This window comes from Pleurodeles waltl, chromosome 10, assembly GCF_031143425.1.
Source record: "Pleurodeles waltl isolate 20211129_DDA chromosome 10, aPleWal1.hap1.20221129, whole genome shotgun sequence".
Taxonomy (NCBI): Eukaryota; Metazoa; Chordata; class Amphibia; order Caudata; family Salamandridae; genus Pleurodeles; species Pleurodeles waltl.
The window spans coordinates 70380510-70395203 of record NC_090449.1 but is presented as its reverse complement, the minus strand read 5'-3'; the positions used below and the strand labels follow the sequence as shown (position 1 = coordinate 70395203).

The 14694-nt window shown below is 43.1% G+C and overlaps 1 protein-coding gene across 2 annotated transcripts in view; it reads right to left on the bottom strand.

Annotated features, from left to right (window-relative positions):
* ARHGAP17 (Rho GTPase activating protein 17) overlaps window positions 1-14694 on the bottom strand; it is a 282860-nt gene that overhangs the window by 182711 nt on the left and 85455 nt on the right. The window lies entirely within an intron of this gene.

Sequence of the window (14694 nt, the reverse complement as noted above, 5' to 3'; positions counted from 1 at the left end):
ATGGCAAGGAAGAACACAATGCTTAATAGTTGAAGACTGGGAGGCTGAGGAGAGCTAAACAAAGGACAGCGCAGGAATGTCTGCCTTACTTAACGACATACCACTGCCACAAACTCAGCTAGCAGAACACTTCCTTTATAATTCAAGACGCAAGGCAAGTTTAACAGCTGTCAAATTATTGTCACATGGTGTGCAAAATAAGGAGGGACTGACATGCAGCCCGTAATTACAAGTGGCTGAGATTAATTCAAGCATTCCACCCATCACTTTTGTATAATTTAGTGTGTTGCACTAAGAGGGACAGGTACGCCCTGACATGGGCCCCTTGCTTTCTATGTCACTGAAACCAACCTATACCTGGCTGATGAGCCCAAACCTGTCCTGGTTGCTTGTGTTCGGGTTCAGTAAGGGCCTGGCCTGACAGTTGGGCTGGACTGTTCCCTCTGGAGCAGGGTCTAGAGTCTAGACTGATTTGTACATGGCTGGGTCCAAAGAGGGGTTGCATGATGTGCAAAATAATGATGAACTGAGATGCAGCCTAAGTAATTACCAGTGGCTGAGATTAATTCAAGCATTCCATTCATCACTTTTTTTTAAGTTAAATTATTGTACAGCAATGCCTTCTGTGTGCTCTGAATGCCTAAAAAGTGACTGATCTCAAGCTTCTCTGGTACTGGGGTTAGTAGCTCCTCCAGTCCAGGCCATTACTTTGCACTCAAAATGAGGACAGCAAGTTTCTATTAGGAGATAGCTGGGCATACAAGTCAAAAAATGCAAAGTAGTTCCCTATTCCCCTGACCCTTTTGCCATAGAAGCAACAGGTTGAGATCCACTGGTCAGTGGATATGTGTGGGTTTTTGTACTGTTAAATTAAAACTCTAATAAAACAGATATAAACAAAAAAAACAAGTATAAACCTGAACATGAGCTACTCACACGTAGACCTGGGTAGCTTAAGCGTTCTGACGTGTAGAAAATATAGCTTATTTATAAGGATTGTTAACTCACAATGAGCTCTGCGGAGGAGATTGTAGAAGTTTGTATAACTGTGGAAAGACTGGCGAGATTCAGAGAAATCAGATAAGGTTACATTTTATGAGAGGAAGTGTGGCTCAGATTATGTTTCTCTTGCTTTACTCAAAACTACATAGTTGCAAGTATAACATATATGTCTGTTCATATTTTCGTCCTTCTATATACATATATAGAACATCATGATGACAAGGATGACATCCACCACTTCAGGTGGCTGATCAAATGCAATCAATTGCTATTGCTCAATCTCAATGCATGGCAGTTCAGGTTGAGCCAATTTGGGTGGAGATCTCTGCCCTGTTGCTGAGACAGCAGGTCCTCACAAACTAGCAGCCCTCAAAGGAAGACACATGCTCATGATCAAAAGGTCCAGGTACCACATGCTCCTGGCCCAATCAACAGCCACTATGATGACTTGGGCCCAGCCATTCCTGATCCTTTTCTTTTATAACTCCGAGCAGGAGAGGCAGGGCCCATAAGGTGTACTGCAGTCCTGTGTTTCGTTCCTGCCATTATGCATCTCCTAACGAAGCTCCTTGCAGAAATTCCCACACACAAAACTATCAACACTGCACATTCTCAACAATGGTGAAGAGATTTAGCCAAGGTTCTGCCCACTGTTAGAAGATGCCCTGCACCCCTCTCAGGTTGCAGGCATTACTCGTGATCTGCCATATGTCACCTGTTCAGATTGTCCCCTCTGGCATTCAGGTGCCTGCTAGTTTGTTAGTGATTAGGATAATACCCTGGCTCTCCAGCACTGCAGAGTCAGAACTAAAGAGATAGGTGCAAAAAGGCAGAGATACAGGGTTAGAACAGGGTTGCATGACGACCGGTGTTATTTTGTAGTGCAATATTGGTCAGGAGAAGTCGCTTTGGGGTCCAACACTGGCATGGGTACCAGATAATCCGCAGTAACCAGAGTAGTGTGAACAACATGGATCAGAGTAGAAGCTTGTTACTGGTATTGGAATGGGCTAGGTAATGGGGTGGAAAGGTGACATTTGGGAAGGGGATTGACCCGTTGGCGGTAACTCAACCAGAGGTCCCTGTGGTTCTGTGGGGACCAAAGTCACACACGAGAGAGCCAGAAGTGCGCCCAAATGTTTTTGCAGGGCCTCCTGAATGCCTCAATCTGTTGCGAGGTCAATGACAACCTGGGATATTTGGGGCATGTCGGGGGCAGTTCAGGAATCTGTTACATAGCCAGGGACCTTGAAGGGGTGCGACTTACATCTTGATGGCTTTGCACCTTCTCTTTGGAGTCAGCGTGGCGGGAGGGGGTCCATGTCTGCTTCACGTTTTTTTATGCTGGTGACTGGATCTGGACTTGGACTTGGACTTACCAGTTGATTTTGAGTGTAAGGTGACTGGCCTCAGGACTTGGACAGATTCCATCCTGAGACCTAAAGCGTGAACAGGACTTACGCAATGGCTGCGACTACCTGCTGTATTCCGTGACCTATAGCTTTGCCTCCCAGTCTCGGATTGCCATTGCGTGCATAAGAACGTACTTATCTCACGTTGTGCCCCAAGCCCAGACACACCACACGAAGGTGAGTGCCTACATCTGGTTCTTGCAGTCGCGTCATGGCTTGAAACCGGTTGTTTTGGTGGGGGACCTCGTCACTAGCACACTGGTGAAATTGTTTAGAAGTCATTGGAAAATGGACAAAGCTGGGAGTGAAGCTACATATCCCCATCTGAAGATGTGGAAAGAAATTAAATGACATTAGCGCACAGAGGTAGTGCTTACATGTGGTTTGCCCTGTCACCTCTAGGGTAGTATAGAGTCATTGTGGAGCAGCGAACCTAGCAGCATGTGGCAGCACTTTTATGTCAAATGTTTTCTGGATCTAATATGGCATCTGGTGATTAGTCCAAGGTGAGGAATCTGCAGTTAAAAGTATCCATCAGAAAGCTTTGGATTTAGCCTTGAAGCTGTTTACAAGACAATTAAAAACATATGAGGCCTTCAAAGAGGGAATTGATTCCCACACTGAACCCACTACCACCAATTATGAGGCTACCATAAGAACAGTTAAAAAGGCAGAGAGAAAATCTAAACGTTGGACACATTCAGAAACTCTAGATTGAAGTCAGAATTCCCGGAAAGTGATAAATAAAGTGCTTTGGGGAAGCAAACTCAGGACATCCAGTCCGAAGGTAATTCCTGGAATAAAAGGGACTCAGATGCAAACTTAGATGACTTCAGAGTCTTTTCCCACTGTGGGTGTGAAAGACAACAGTAGTCCCCTCAGCTGGTTTGCGAAAATCAATCCAAGTTGCTTTACTTCTATCTAGAAGATACTGTACATCTCCTGTTGACTGACTGGGTACTGGTGCCAGACGGGAATGCAACATTCAGTCATGCCTATAAAAATCTTTGATAGGGAGATCCGGATAAGACTACGGGCGGAATGCCCCCATACCATCCTTGCAAGGCAAAGGTTTTCTGACCCCCTGACCTCTACCTCAACATGCTAACCTTCATGAAGAAATTCACCAGGGACCCTGAGAAATACTTCAACAGGCCATAGATAGACATTTGAACAGAAAGTGCATTCATGTGTTGAAGGAGCTAGTACAATATTCAACTTTATGGTCCAGTTGGACTTCAAAGATGTGTATTCAGATTTCCCCAGTACACTGGCAATTCTTCCAGTTTAAGTGGTGGGATCAAATATACTAATTACAGCCAATCTATTTGGACTGACATCAGCCCCTTGGCGCTTCTTCAAGGTAAGGAAACCATTAATGGAATGCTTCAGGGTCAAAGAAGTGTGCACCATAATTTACTTGAACAAAATGTTTGTTATGTTACAGTATCCCTAGGGGTCGACCACTGATCTCCAGGGATCAATTTGTCTCCTAAAAAATTATGCTTCCTTGTTAACAAGGAAAATCTGTATTTGTTCTCAATCAATAGGTAGATTTTCTAGGTTTCCAATTAGACTCGACTGTCAGCAATTGCGCTGATGGCAAAATGGAAAATCAATCAAGAAGGAATTATCATATCCCTACGCTTTTTAGTTTGGGTAATGGGTTTGCTAGAGTCATCAAATCAATCTTCGAATCATATGCCAGCAGAAGCGAGTAGTGCACCAGATGTGATGCCCCTCCTACAGGAGTGTTTTGGGGCACACAGCATGCACATTGCACTCATACGCCAAGAGCTGCTCGTCAGCCCTTTTGCCATCGACCCCCCCTAAAATTTTGAATTGTTGCATTCGGCATACAAGAGCCTATCAGCTGACAAGTACATAAAAAAACTGGGAGTAACTTGATCCCAAATCACAAAAGAGTCCTTGAAATACTGCCTGCAACACTCTTCAGGGCTTGGCAAACGATGGGGCAGAATTGAACTTTTGCCACCTGAGAGATGCCAGTGATTGTATGCATAATATTCAGAAATTCCAAGTGTTAATGAGGATGAGGGGTATTCTTGACTGACCTTTTTGCATCTCACCCAAACTGATAGTTTCCTTAATTTTTCAGCTGGAGACCAGGTCCATAAGATCAAGCAACAAATGATTTTTCAGCAGGACGGGAGAGTGAGCCAACACTATGCCTCTCTTCCAATTATGGTGATTACAAGAGTGGCCTCACAGACCATGAGGCAGAAAGCAAATCTCATTTTAGATATTCCAATTAGAAGAGTGTTGGTTTGGCTCCCTGTTCTCCTGGTGATTTCTTGGGTTCCCCCGATTCCCATTTCTCGTTTTCCTGTAGATTCTTAACAATCTGAAGGGCCAGACCCATCCACCGGTCGATTCAGGTCAGTTCCACCATGTGAAGAATTTCTAGGATCAATGGGCAATGCCAGAACTCCCCAAAAAGGCTACATTCTGCAACAAAACAAGCCTGGTCAAACAGTAGTCATAAATTATAGGCTTGGAAGAGATGGGTACATTGGTGTCTCAAGTAGGATTTAAATCCTGTGGGCGTAGAGATGTCCCAGATCATAAGCTTCTTATCTCAACCAGTGTAGGAATTTATGGCCTACAGAAATTGTGAATGTTTTCAGATCTTCCACACCTATAGCTCACCCCCTGCCAATAAGATGCCCAATTGGGTAACATCCTTAGGTTTGTAGGTTGTTGAAAGGAAGTAACCAAATATACAATATTGTGGGATGTAATTGTGGCCCGAGGTTCTTGGAACAGTGGCGTGTGAACGAAGATTCGACACGTAAATAATTAGCAGCACAATTAACAATGCTACTATGTTTTCCTCCTTGTAGAGAAGTTTCTAATGTAAAGGCTTTGGATTTTGCAGGTGGAGTATTTTCAACAGAGGACAATTAAAGTAAATCTAAATGTGTGGTTTGATGCTTCAAAGTCTATGAGGTTTGTACACGGAAGCTCAGAACGACTATTAGAGGCCAGCTACTCACTGCAATTAAAAAAACCCATCTAAACTGGTTTCTTTAAGTCTTTTCACCCACATGACAAATGTGCCTAGAGAAGTGCCCACTGATCTGAGCTCATTTAGTGCAGCGGCAGAGGACTCAAAGTCTTTCTTTTTTTTGGTAACAGGTTGGAAGATATTCTAAAAGAAGCAGATTTGGCTACCTCTATACTTTTAATTTTGTTTCATTTCAAGACTATTATAGATGTTCATTAATGAACATTGGAGAGCTTTGAATAAACAAAAACTGAGCCCTCCAGTCCAGTCATTAAAAAAACAAAAAAAAAAACAATCTAGCGTATGCAACAAATAATTTCACTTCCATTAAGGACACAGATTTCAGGATTATCCCATCCGGTATATTGGATCTGTTGTCCTCCAACATATAATGTTATTTATTGAAAATGTCTGTAAATTGATTTATATGTTTTATGTACTCTTATATTATTGTTATTCTCCCAGTCTTTTTATTCACTTGATAAGTTAATCATAGTAGGTTGTTCATAAATCTCATCATGTCTGTTTTTTATTAGAGTCCAAAAAAACAAAAAAAACAAAAATGAAGACTATTTGAGACATTTTTATTGATGACTTTGGTTGAATTCAATAGGGATGGACAAGAAGTATACTGCATTTGCTACAAAGACAGAGGCAGTCGAGATGGTAACATCTCTGTTTAGCCCCATGCAGTAGCCATTATTGGTTATGTTGATCAGTATCATGGAAGCTGCAGGTTATGTATGTTAGTGTTTGTTGCTGTGGAGTTATGAATAAAGGAAGAGAAGCATAATCCTCTCCTCTAATAAACTGCACCAAACCACCAATTGGCTGAACCCAGGTTCTGTGGCTCAGTTGTATGTACTTAGTGTTTAACCTTTTCTTGGCAGCTTGTCACATCCCTGTGCCACCACTCCTGAAGTACCGTTTCTCGGATGAAAATGCTGAACATGTTCTCAGTGGCTCCTTAAGTAATATCTTTAAGGCCCCAGCCAAAGACAGGGATATTTTACAGGATGATGAAGCCATTTTAGTCGAAGAGCAATGAGAACATTAAGTGCCAGCGGTTGGTACATATTAAATAATTCCTGCTGCTTCATTTTTTAGTAGGAAACCATTTATGGATGTTTTTGCTACAGAAAAGTCTATTTCTGGTGAAATGGCCTACAGTGCCCGAAGAAACGGAACAGTGGTCAGACACATTATCAGAGCGGCAGGCAAGCAGGCTGAAAGCATGGATCAAGGCACAGAAAGGAGTGTTCACTTTATAACTCCCTGCACCCATTGATGTGATGGCAAAGATATTGTAGTTGCACCTACATAGCCCTTCAGACCCCATGGCAACTTGCCCTTCAGGTAGTCTGCAACTCCTTAAGTTGTGCTCAGTCGGACGGTTGTGATTTATGCAGTGTGGTGAGTGAGCTAAATATTTCAGTGCCAAGTGCAATGGCAGATTTGGGATGTTATATTAAATACTGCTGCGCATGGGTGCAGTCAGGCGAAAAGAGTGAGAGTGCATAAGCTCATAATGCACTTAGGTGGTCAGATGGTTGTGGGTTGGAAGTGTGGCCAATGTAGGAAATGTAGGAAATGTTTTGATTTTACGCATCACTGGCACTGACGACTCTTCTCACGCTGCAAATGTGTAACTACGCATATATGTGGAGTAAAAGAGAGGAGAATTAGAGAGATGCGCATGCGGCTTAGCCTATCATCTTTGTGCAAGTGTGCGAGACGTGGTTCCAGCTCGAGGGTGGGTATCATTCTCAGTCCTTTGCCGATCATGTACACAACCCCCCCAGATTGATGTAACAAGCTGTCAGTACTTTACTGATCAAATGAAAACCAACTTACACGACTCTGTGCTTCAAAAGCCCATACTTTCAACTCCTTTCAGATAATCCATTCCCAAGAACAAGTAGTCCAGGTGCAACAGAACTGGTGAAAGGCACCTCACCTACACGTCCTACTTAAACTCCAAAGAAACCTATCACATGAACTGTACTTTGAGAGGTCAAAACTGCACAAGACGAACCCATCAGTCACCAACTAAAACATGGCTAATTGAAGACATGACACACCAAAAAAAGACACACAAAACTGAAAAAATAACCTAAAAAGACTCTTTCATGAATACCGCTACGTGCCTCTTGTGAACTTCCATCACACATGAGCCTTTTAACCCACAAAGAATGCACACCCGAGTCCTGTACCATGCCTTGTTTGCTGAGCCATGCTTCCGTGCCTCCAGATCCATCCTGCTGTGTTCAGTGCCAACAAGTTGTCAATGGCCAAGCTGAAGTACTGTGCATTGAGATGCTCATAAGGAGGATGTCGTGGCCTAGTAGGATTCATGACCAAATGCACTTTACTCATGAAAAACGATGATTCTCATTTTTTGTCCAGAACAAGGGCCTGTTGTTGGACCAGGAAGCAAGTTCAACCAGTTCCAGCGAAACTCGTAAAATAATCAGTGGGTACAACTTTCTTTGCTCGATGAAAAAAAACTAATGATCGTAATACACCAATTCATAATAAAAGGTAAGATTACAAGGATTTTTCACTTGCGATGCCACTTTTGTGATTAGCTGCCCTTGTTTACTTCTTTATATAAGAATTGAAAAGCTAAAATACTTTGAAATGAATTTAGATCAAACTTAAGATTAAAAGATCACAAATGGTCAGTGGCTAGACACTTCGAGAAAAAGCATAACTCAATGAAATCATAGATTCTAGAGCACGTTTCACCATTGAGTAGAGGAGTTGATAGACCACATTGCTGCCCCATTGGAGATGTACTGGGTTAACATATTTGAAACCTTAAATTAGATGGGGAAGAATACGAGAACTGGATGTGATATTTATAATACACTTAAATGGATTTTCAATGGAGGACAGAGAAAACAGATGGTTTAGTGAACTCTGAGACACAAAGCTTTCAACAGTTAAGGACAAGAAAGATGGCAACAGTATACTTACTAGAACAGTAATTCTTAACCTTTTGACTTCTTTGGACCCCACTTAATTATTACTGGATCCCGGGGACCCCTACTGAATCATTATTGGATTCCGGAGACCCACACAGAGTCATTATTGGAAAGCGGCGACCTTAGCCAAACATTTTTGATAATTTGAAACGCAAAACAACACACATAAAATGCAGAAACAAGCCTTCATCAAACAAGTGCTGAACTATTTGATTTAATTCAGAAACATAAAAAATAGAAATAAAATGTAATGAGAAAGTTGGAGCTTTTCTAAATTCAATTGAGGGCTCCTATTGTCCATGCTACATTCTGTTTGATGCATTTCCACTGCTCCCACAAATCAATCTGAGGATGCTAACTTAATGTTTAGCCTCCAATTTCAAATTCATTCACATTTAGAGAACATTTCATTTTAATGGTTTTAATTGTATTTTTTGCTTCTTTATATACACTTTATTGATCAGTTTATATTAAATCTTTTAAGACGTTGGGGACACCCTGCAAAGGCTTTGCAAACCCCAATAGTCCTGGGTCACCGGTTTAGAACCACTGTACTAGAAAATGCTTTATATTTCAGTACGGAATCCAAATTCAAATTATTACCACAATATACCTTTGTTTAAGAACAACTTAAAGCATAAATTAGGTCACTATCAGAGGGCTCCGAAGATACAGATTTTAGAAGTAATAAGTAATTTTTATATCAACTGCAAACAAGCAATGGCAAACAAAAAGTTTGGAAACTTTTGAAAAGATGGTAATAGTTAGCTCGGCAACTCTGGCCTGAGATGGGCAACCAAGTCTCACAGGACATAGGTTTAGGAGGCCACAAAGGATACTTTGGACAATTACCTGGCCACCAGAGTGTTTTTAAAGCAAGGGCCAGACTTTACAGAACGATCGCCATTTACATCAATGGAATGGTCCTGATGCTGATGGAGGCAGGCAAAAAAAGATGCTCAAAGGATGTTCTGGTTGTGCTGCGGTCAACAGGGGTGCATTTGTGTGTGTTCCTCGGTCCATAGGTGAAGTGGTGCAAACTTGGGTACAGAAGTCAGGGTCCCTCGAGCACCTCTACACTGCAGTAACAGGCCAGCCGATGCTGGGCTCCTGATCAGTCTGCACCATGGTTGGGACAAAATCATATGGTGGAGCCTAGTGTCCCTTGAGTATGACAAATTCAATGCCAGATAGACCTCTCAGGCTCAGCAGACATGGGTGCAGGTTTGGCTATCTCAAATGTATCCTCTTGGGGGGGCTGGTGACTGGTAGGATCAAAACCTCTGCTGTGGCTACCAACTTGTTGGTATGGGCTCTTTCTGGTCTTGTGTCCCTGGCGCTTGTCCCAGGAGATCAGCCCTCTGATCTTTGGAGTCACTACCGTTGGTGGAGGTTGGGAATTAACTCTTTCCCAAGCTAGGCGCTGTAGGCACAGTTCAAATGTTGCTAGCCCAAAGTGCATCAGGTGCAGTCCTTTCGAGTGTGCAGCCTCTCTTTGTTTGGGTGCAAGAGAAGCTGGGCAGTCCTTCTTCTGTCCTCTCTCGGACTACAGCGTGATATGGCGCCCCATCATTTGACACTCGTCTCTGGGCTAACACCACCCATCCCATGCCCTCTAAGCCACCCCCCCACCCCTGACGAGTGACCGCCTGGCAAAGGAGGTGACCCCTTACTGCTGCAGCACTGCTTTGTTCCTGGGCCTGTGAATCGTTCACACTTCTCCCCATGCGGTCAGAGAGCTGTCTGCGTGGTTGCATTTAATGCCACAATTAATTTGATACATTTGTTGAACCAGTTCAGTAATCCCATTCAAAAGTTAGCCAGGTAGGGATGCCACCTGGAAACTCTATATTAGCCAATGGGGCTACTAACTTTACCCACAGCAAAATGACAATTTGGAAGTGTTGCTGCTAAGACATATCACAAAACAAAATACAGCACCCTGCTATAGGGCTCCATAGGCCTTTCTTGAGGAGACATATAATGTTAAGGGATAGGGTGTACCATAAGTTTCAATGGCAAAGTCAAAGTGGCAGTGAAAACACTGTCCTTCCAGTCTGCAGTGGTAGGCTGCAAGCCATTTTGTACATAGTCACACAAAGGGTGGCATAAAAAGTGCCCTACATGCCCTGGGTACCATACACTAGAGACTTATAAGTCAGGCCTTGTCTATTGGCTGTATCCAATTCAACATGTAAATTGTGTAGGGATAACCCACTGGCACGGAGATGTGGTTAGAAGGCCCCAGTCGAGTTGTAAAACCAGCAGCATCAGTCCTAAAATGTCAGGATAAACATGCAAAGAGAGGCTTTCTTACACTCGCTCAGAAAGCCTGGGCCAATTTCTACCGACTGTACACCAACATAAAAACTAACACTGTGCTTGATAAACTAGTAAACATGTGCTTACCTATATATTTCATCAGAACAGCATAGCAAACACATTTTACATTCTATTTAATTGGTCAAGGTTCTCTTCTTTAAGAGAGGTTGCTCCACGTTCCCCTGCGGGGGTGAAGAAGAGTAAGTAAGAGACAGGGAGAGAGTAAGAGAGCGAGAGAGAGAGAAAGTGAGAGTGAGCGCCAGCAAGAGGGAGTAACCTGCCCCCCAACCCAGCGCCCAAGGGAACACTGAGGTCGTGTGTTCCAGGCACAGGGATGACTGAGATCGCCCAAGTTTGATTTGTCCGACCGATAACCTACCCCGAGAACACTTCCGTCTGTGCTCGAGCTCTCAGGTGCCGTTGTTTGTAAAAACAAGCACTAGTAAACTCAAAAGGTCTGACTTGAATTCAGAGTCCTGAAGCCTGCTGGAGTGAGAAAAACAACAAAATACGACTGTTTTCTGTGTGCATCCATAATATAAAGAATTTAACGCGAGATAAAACTATTGTGATTTAACACAGTGCTCAATTCATTGCCATGCGTGCACTCCAGAGAGGCGGAAAGATACACCAAAACGGTGAGAGGCGGAACGACCTCTAGGGCAGAAAGTCGTTTCTCTAAGCCATGCTGTGCATAGGTTAGATATTCACAACAATCGGTGTTCGGAAAGTTGTGCTGTCAATTCGGGCCTGACAGGGCTGCACGATTGGATCTTACGAGTTAACTTCTGTCCAAGCAGACTGCAGGCCCCGCTGGCGGAAGTCGTTTTCGGTGCACGAATACTCGGGGGTCATAGGGAGGCGAGCACTGGCATCCGACTGGAATCGTTGCAACGTGTCCCCGTCCAGACCGGTTGGGGCAGTGCTCGAGTGGCGGATGACGGAGATAAAGCGATGCCTGCGGGGCTGGAAAAGTTCAGTACGAGTGTCGCCGTCAGGAACCCGGCCCTGCAACTGCGGGAGGGATCCGCGAGACGTGCCCTATGTCTAGGAAATACGGGTGTCGCAAATATCAGGCCTGCTGGCCCCAAGCGGACTGCAGAGTGTGTAGGCACGCCTGGCCCTGCACAATGCCCCTGCAGCAGAATTCCTACCTCAGGGACTGGGCTGTTCGCACTTCAGAGTATCACTTGCAGCTTTTCTCTTATTTCAGAGACTGGGCTCCTAAGCACTCCTAGAAGCGCTGCTCGAAAAAGGTAAACCGTAGACCCAAAACGTAATTATTACATATAGCTGAATTCACACTACTCCTCCCAGAAGATAAAGGGGCTTCCAACGTTTGTAAAGGAACTCTCGAGGCCATCTAGTTGTTTTGTGAAAAAGGTAAGAGAAAGAAGAGTGAAATAATATCACTGTTGCACACGCGTTTCAGCTAAATCTCCTACCAGCATTCTGGGCCTTCCGCAGGCAACAGAGCTATTTATCACGGACGTTAAAATGGTCCTACAAGAATACTGCAACCAACCAAAATATCAACATAAGTATATATAGGTAAGTATAGATGTAACGTAACTTCACTTCTGATATTTTTGCAACAGTACTTTTGGATTTACCAACAATCTCAGTCGTCAAAAAGACGTCGGAGAGTCGCATCTTTGCACGGGATTTTATAACCAGGCTTACCATGGCCTTTACCTTCAGCTACACCTTCTTAGAGGTCTCTGAAGATGGCTCTAATTTTTGAATTTCTAATTCCAAACCTGCCTTGATAAAGTCTATGTGACGAAACACGTGTCGGCTGTATCTTGGATTGTCATTTCTCAACCAGAATAAATCGTCATCAACCTAAATATCGCGTCTTTGGACTCTATTTGTACTGTTCCACTTGGATAAACACTCTGTGGACAATTTTGGTGTGCCCTGGTAACTAAAACTATATCCTTCTCTGACTTGCCTTCCAGTCAGTGATATTTCGACATCCTTGGTGGTTGGATGTAACACCAGGTTTGGCACCCATTTCACATTTTCTCCTAAGGACTTAGAATTTCTCACTACTATCATACTTACCCATCAGGATTGAATGTGCAAACCTCTTTGGCATTAACCACCTTTCTGTTTATCCTCCTTAATTATATAGTTCTTTTATTTTACAAATGTATGAATTGTGGCTGTGCATAATGTTTGCTTACATCGACTGACAAGATCATTAAAGTACTTGAGTGAATAAGAAAAAAAAAAGTCACATTTATTGTTTTAATAAAAACCTACACAATATTACCAGATCCATAGTACTTTCAACAGATAAAATCTTAAAAGTATGACACCTTCTTACTGGTAGTTACATAGATTGTGTATACCATGTTGCCCTAATCTTACTACATGGGGGGTGGAATCATTGTGATGGTTTTTATTAACAAAACAAATTTGAGTACATAAGAAAAAGAGTTTGTAGGCTCGTTAACGGAGGCATGCGAGAGTGCTCACGCCAACTGTATTGCTTTCCTATCATTAAACATCCATACAGAGGCAGTCGATAATTCATTTTACTTGAACATTACTGAAATCTGCGAAGGACCCGATACCATGAAAGTGCTCCATTACAACAAAAAAAGTGTAAGAATTTTTGTCTGAAGATAGATAGATGTTCAAAAAATAATAATAGACACTAAATTAAGACACTAAAGTAAGGCAATAAAGGGTTTCCAGAATAAAATCTCTTTGGGGACAGGCTCAACTTTCACCCGAATCCCCCATCCAATCATGAGGGCTGGACAAGAGAGTACATTCATTCTTAACCTGTCACACCCCCAACCTTTCACCGCTCCCGCCATATCTGACGGAATGAGTAATCCCAGCACTGTACAATAATGTCCTCGCCTACGAACATATGATGGACTCAGGATTATAGAAAGGCCAGGAAGTGACATCTGGGCCCTAGACAACACAAAACAATAATAACACTGCGGGATGAGTTGTATAATTGATACATGCTCATTTCCTGGTGACGACATGTGCCCAGACTTATTTTGGGTATGGCGACTGAAAGAATTGGTTTACCTAGTTCTCACCCAGTGACGCAGTACTTTGATGCAATACGGATGCCTAGGATTGAAAGCTACCAGCAGGTCTGTCACTGGTGTTGGTGCCAAAGCTTTCACAGTCTAAGTGGCACAACTGGCCCAGCCACATTCCAGCTGAAGTCATTTTGCTGTGTGTTCTCACAACAGTTTTCAATTCAATGTTGTGTCATAACAATACCTTCAGACATGGTCTTCGAATGAGAGAAGTTTCAGGAGTTCCATAGAACACGCAAAAGACAGACCAAGACCTGCACCTGATCAGCCTGCCCTCTGTACACAATCATCATTATTCGGTGATTGCAGACTATGTGAAACAGAATGAAGAAGAGCAAAGCATGTCCACAGGTCCAACATTAGTCCCAGACTGCAGTCTCAGACTAGACTGCTGACTTACCCAACTACCACAAACGATACCTTATGTTCCGAACCTTCTTTGCTCCATCATTACAAGTTATAATACCTGTCCGGGCATTTTTAGGTCTGGCTGGATAACATAGTGTGGGCTTTAGCTCCACCACCAACAGAAGCACTACTTAATAGCGTGCCTCCTGCTTCTATGTGGTCTATCATTCCGCCTTGTAGGAGGGGCTATTGCACACCTGAAAAGTACACTCAATCAGCACACTGTCACATTCAGTTCCTTATGTCCTACACGGTCTATGCAGACCGCAATCCTTTTTGATACTTTCTCAGCTTTGACAAAGCCAAAAGGCCTGGCTTTAATGTATTAAACACTTGTGCATGTTTCACACAAACATAATTTGTGCACACCTGTATTTGCATGAGGTGGTACACTGAAGCTAGATTGTTGCTTTGCCAGTGCTGGTCACAGTCTGCTGTCTGGAGGTGTACCTCCTAAACTT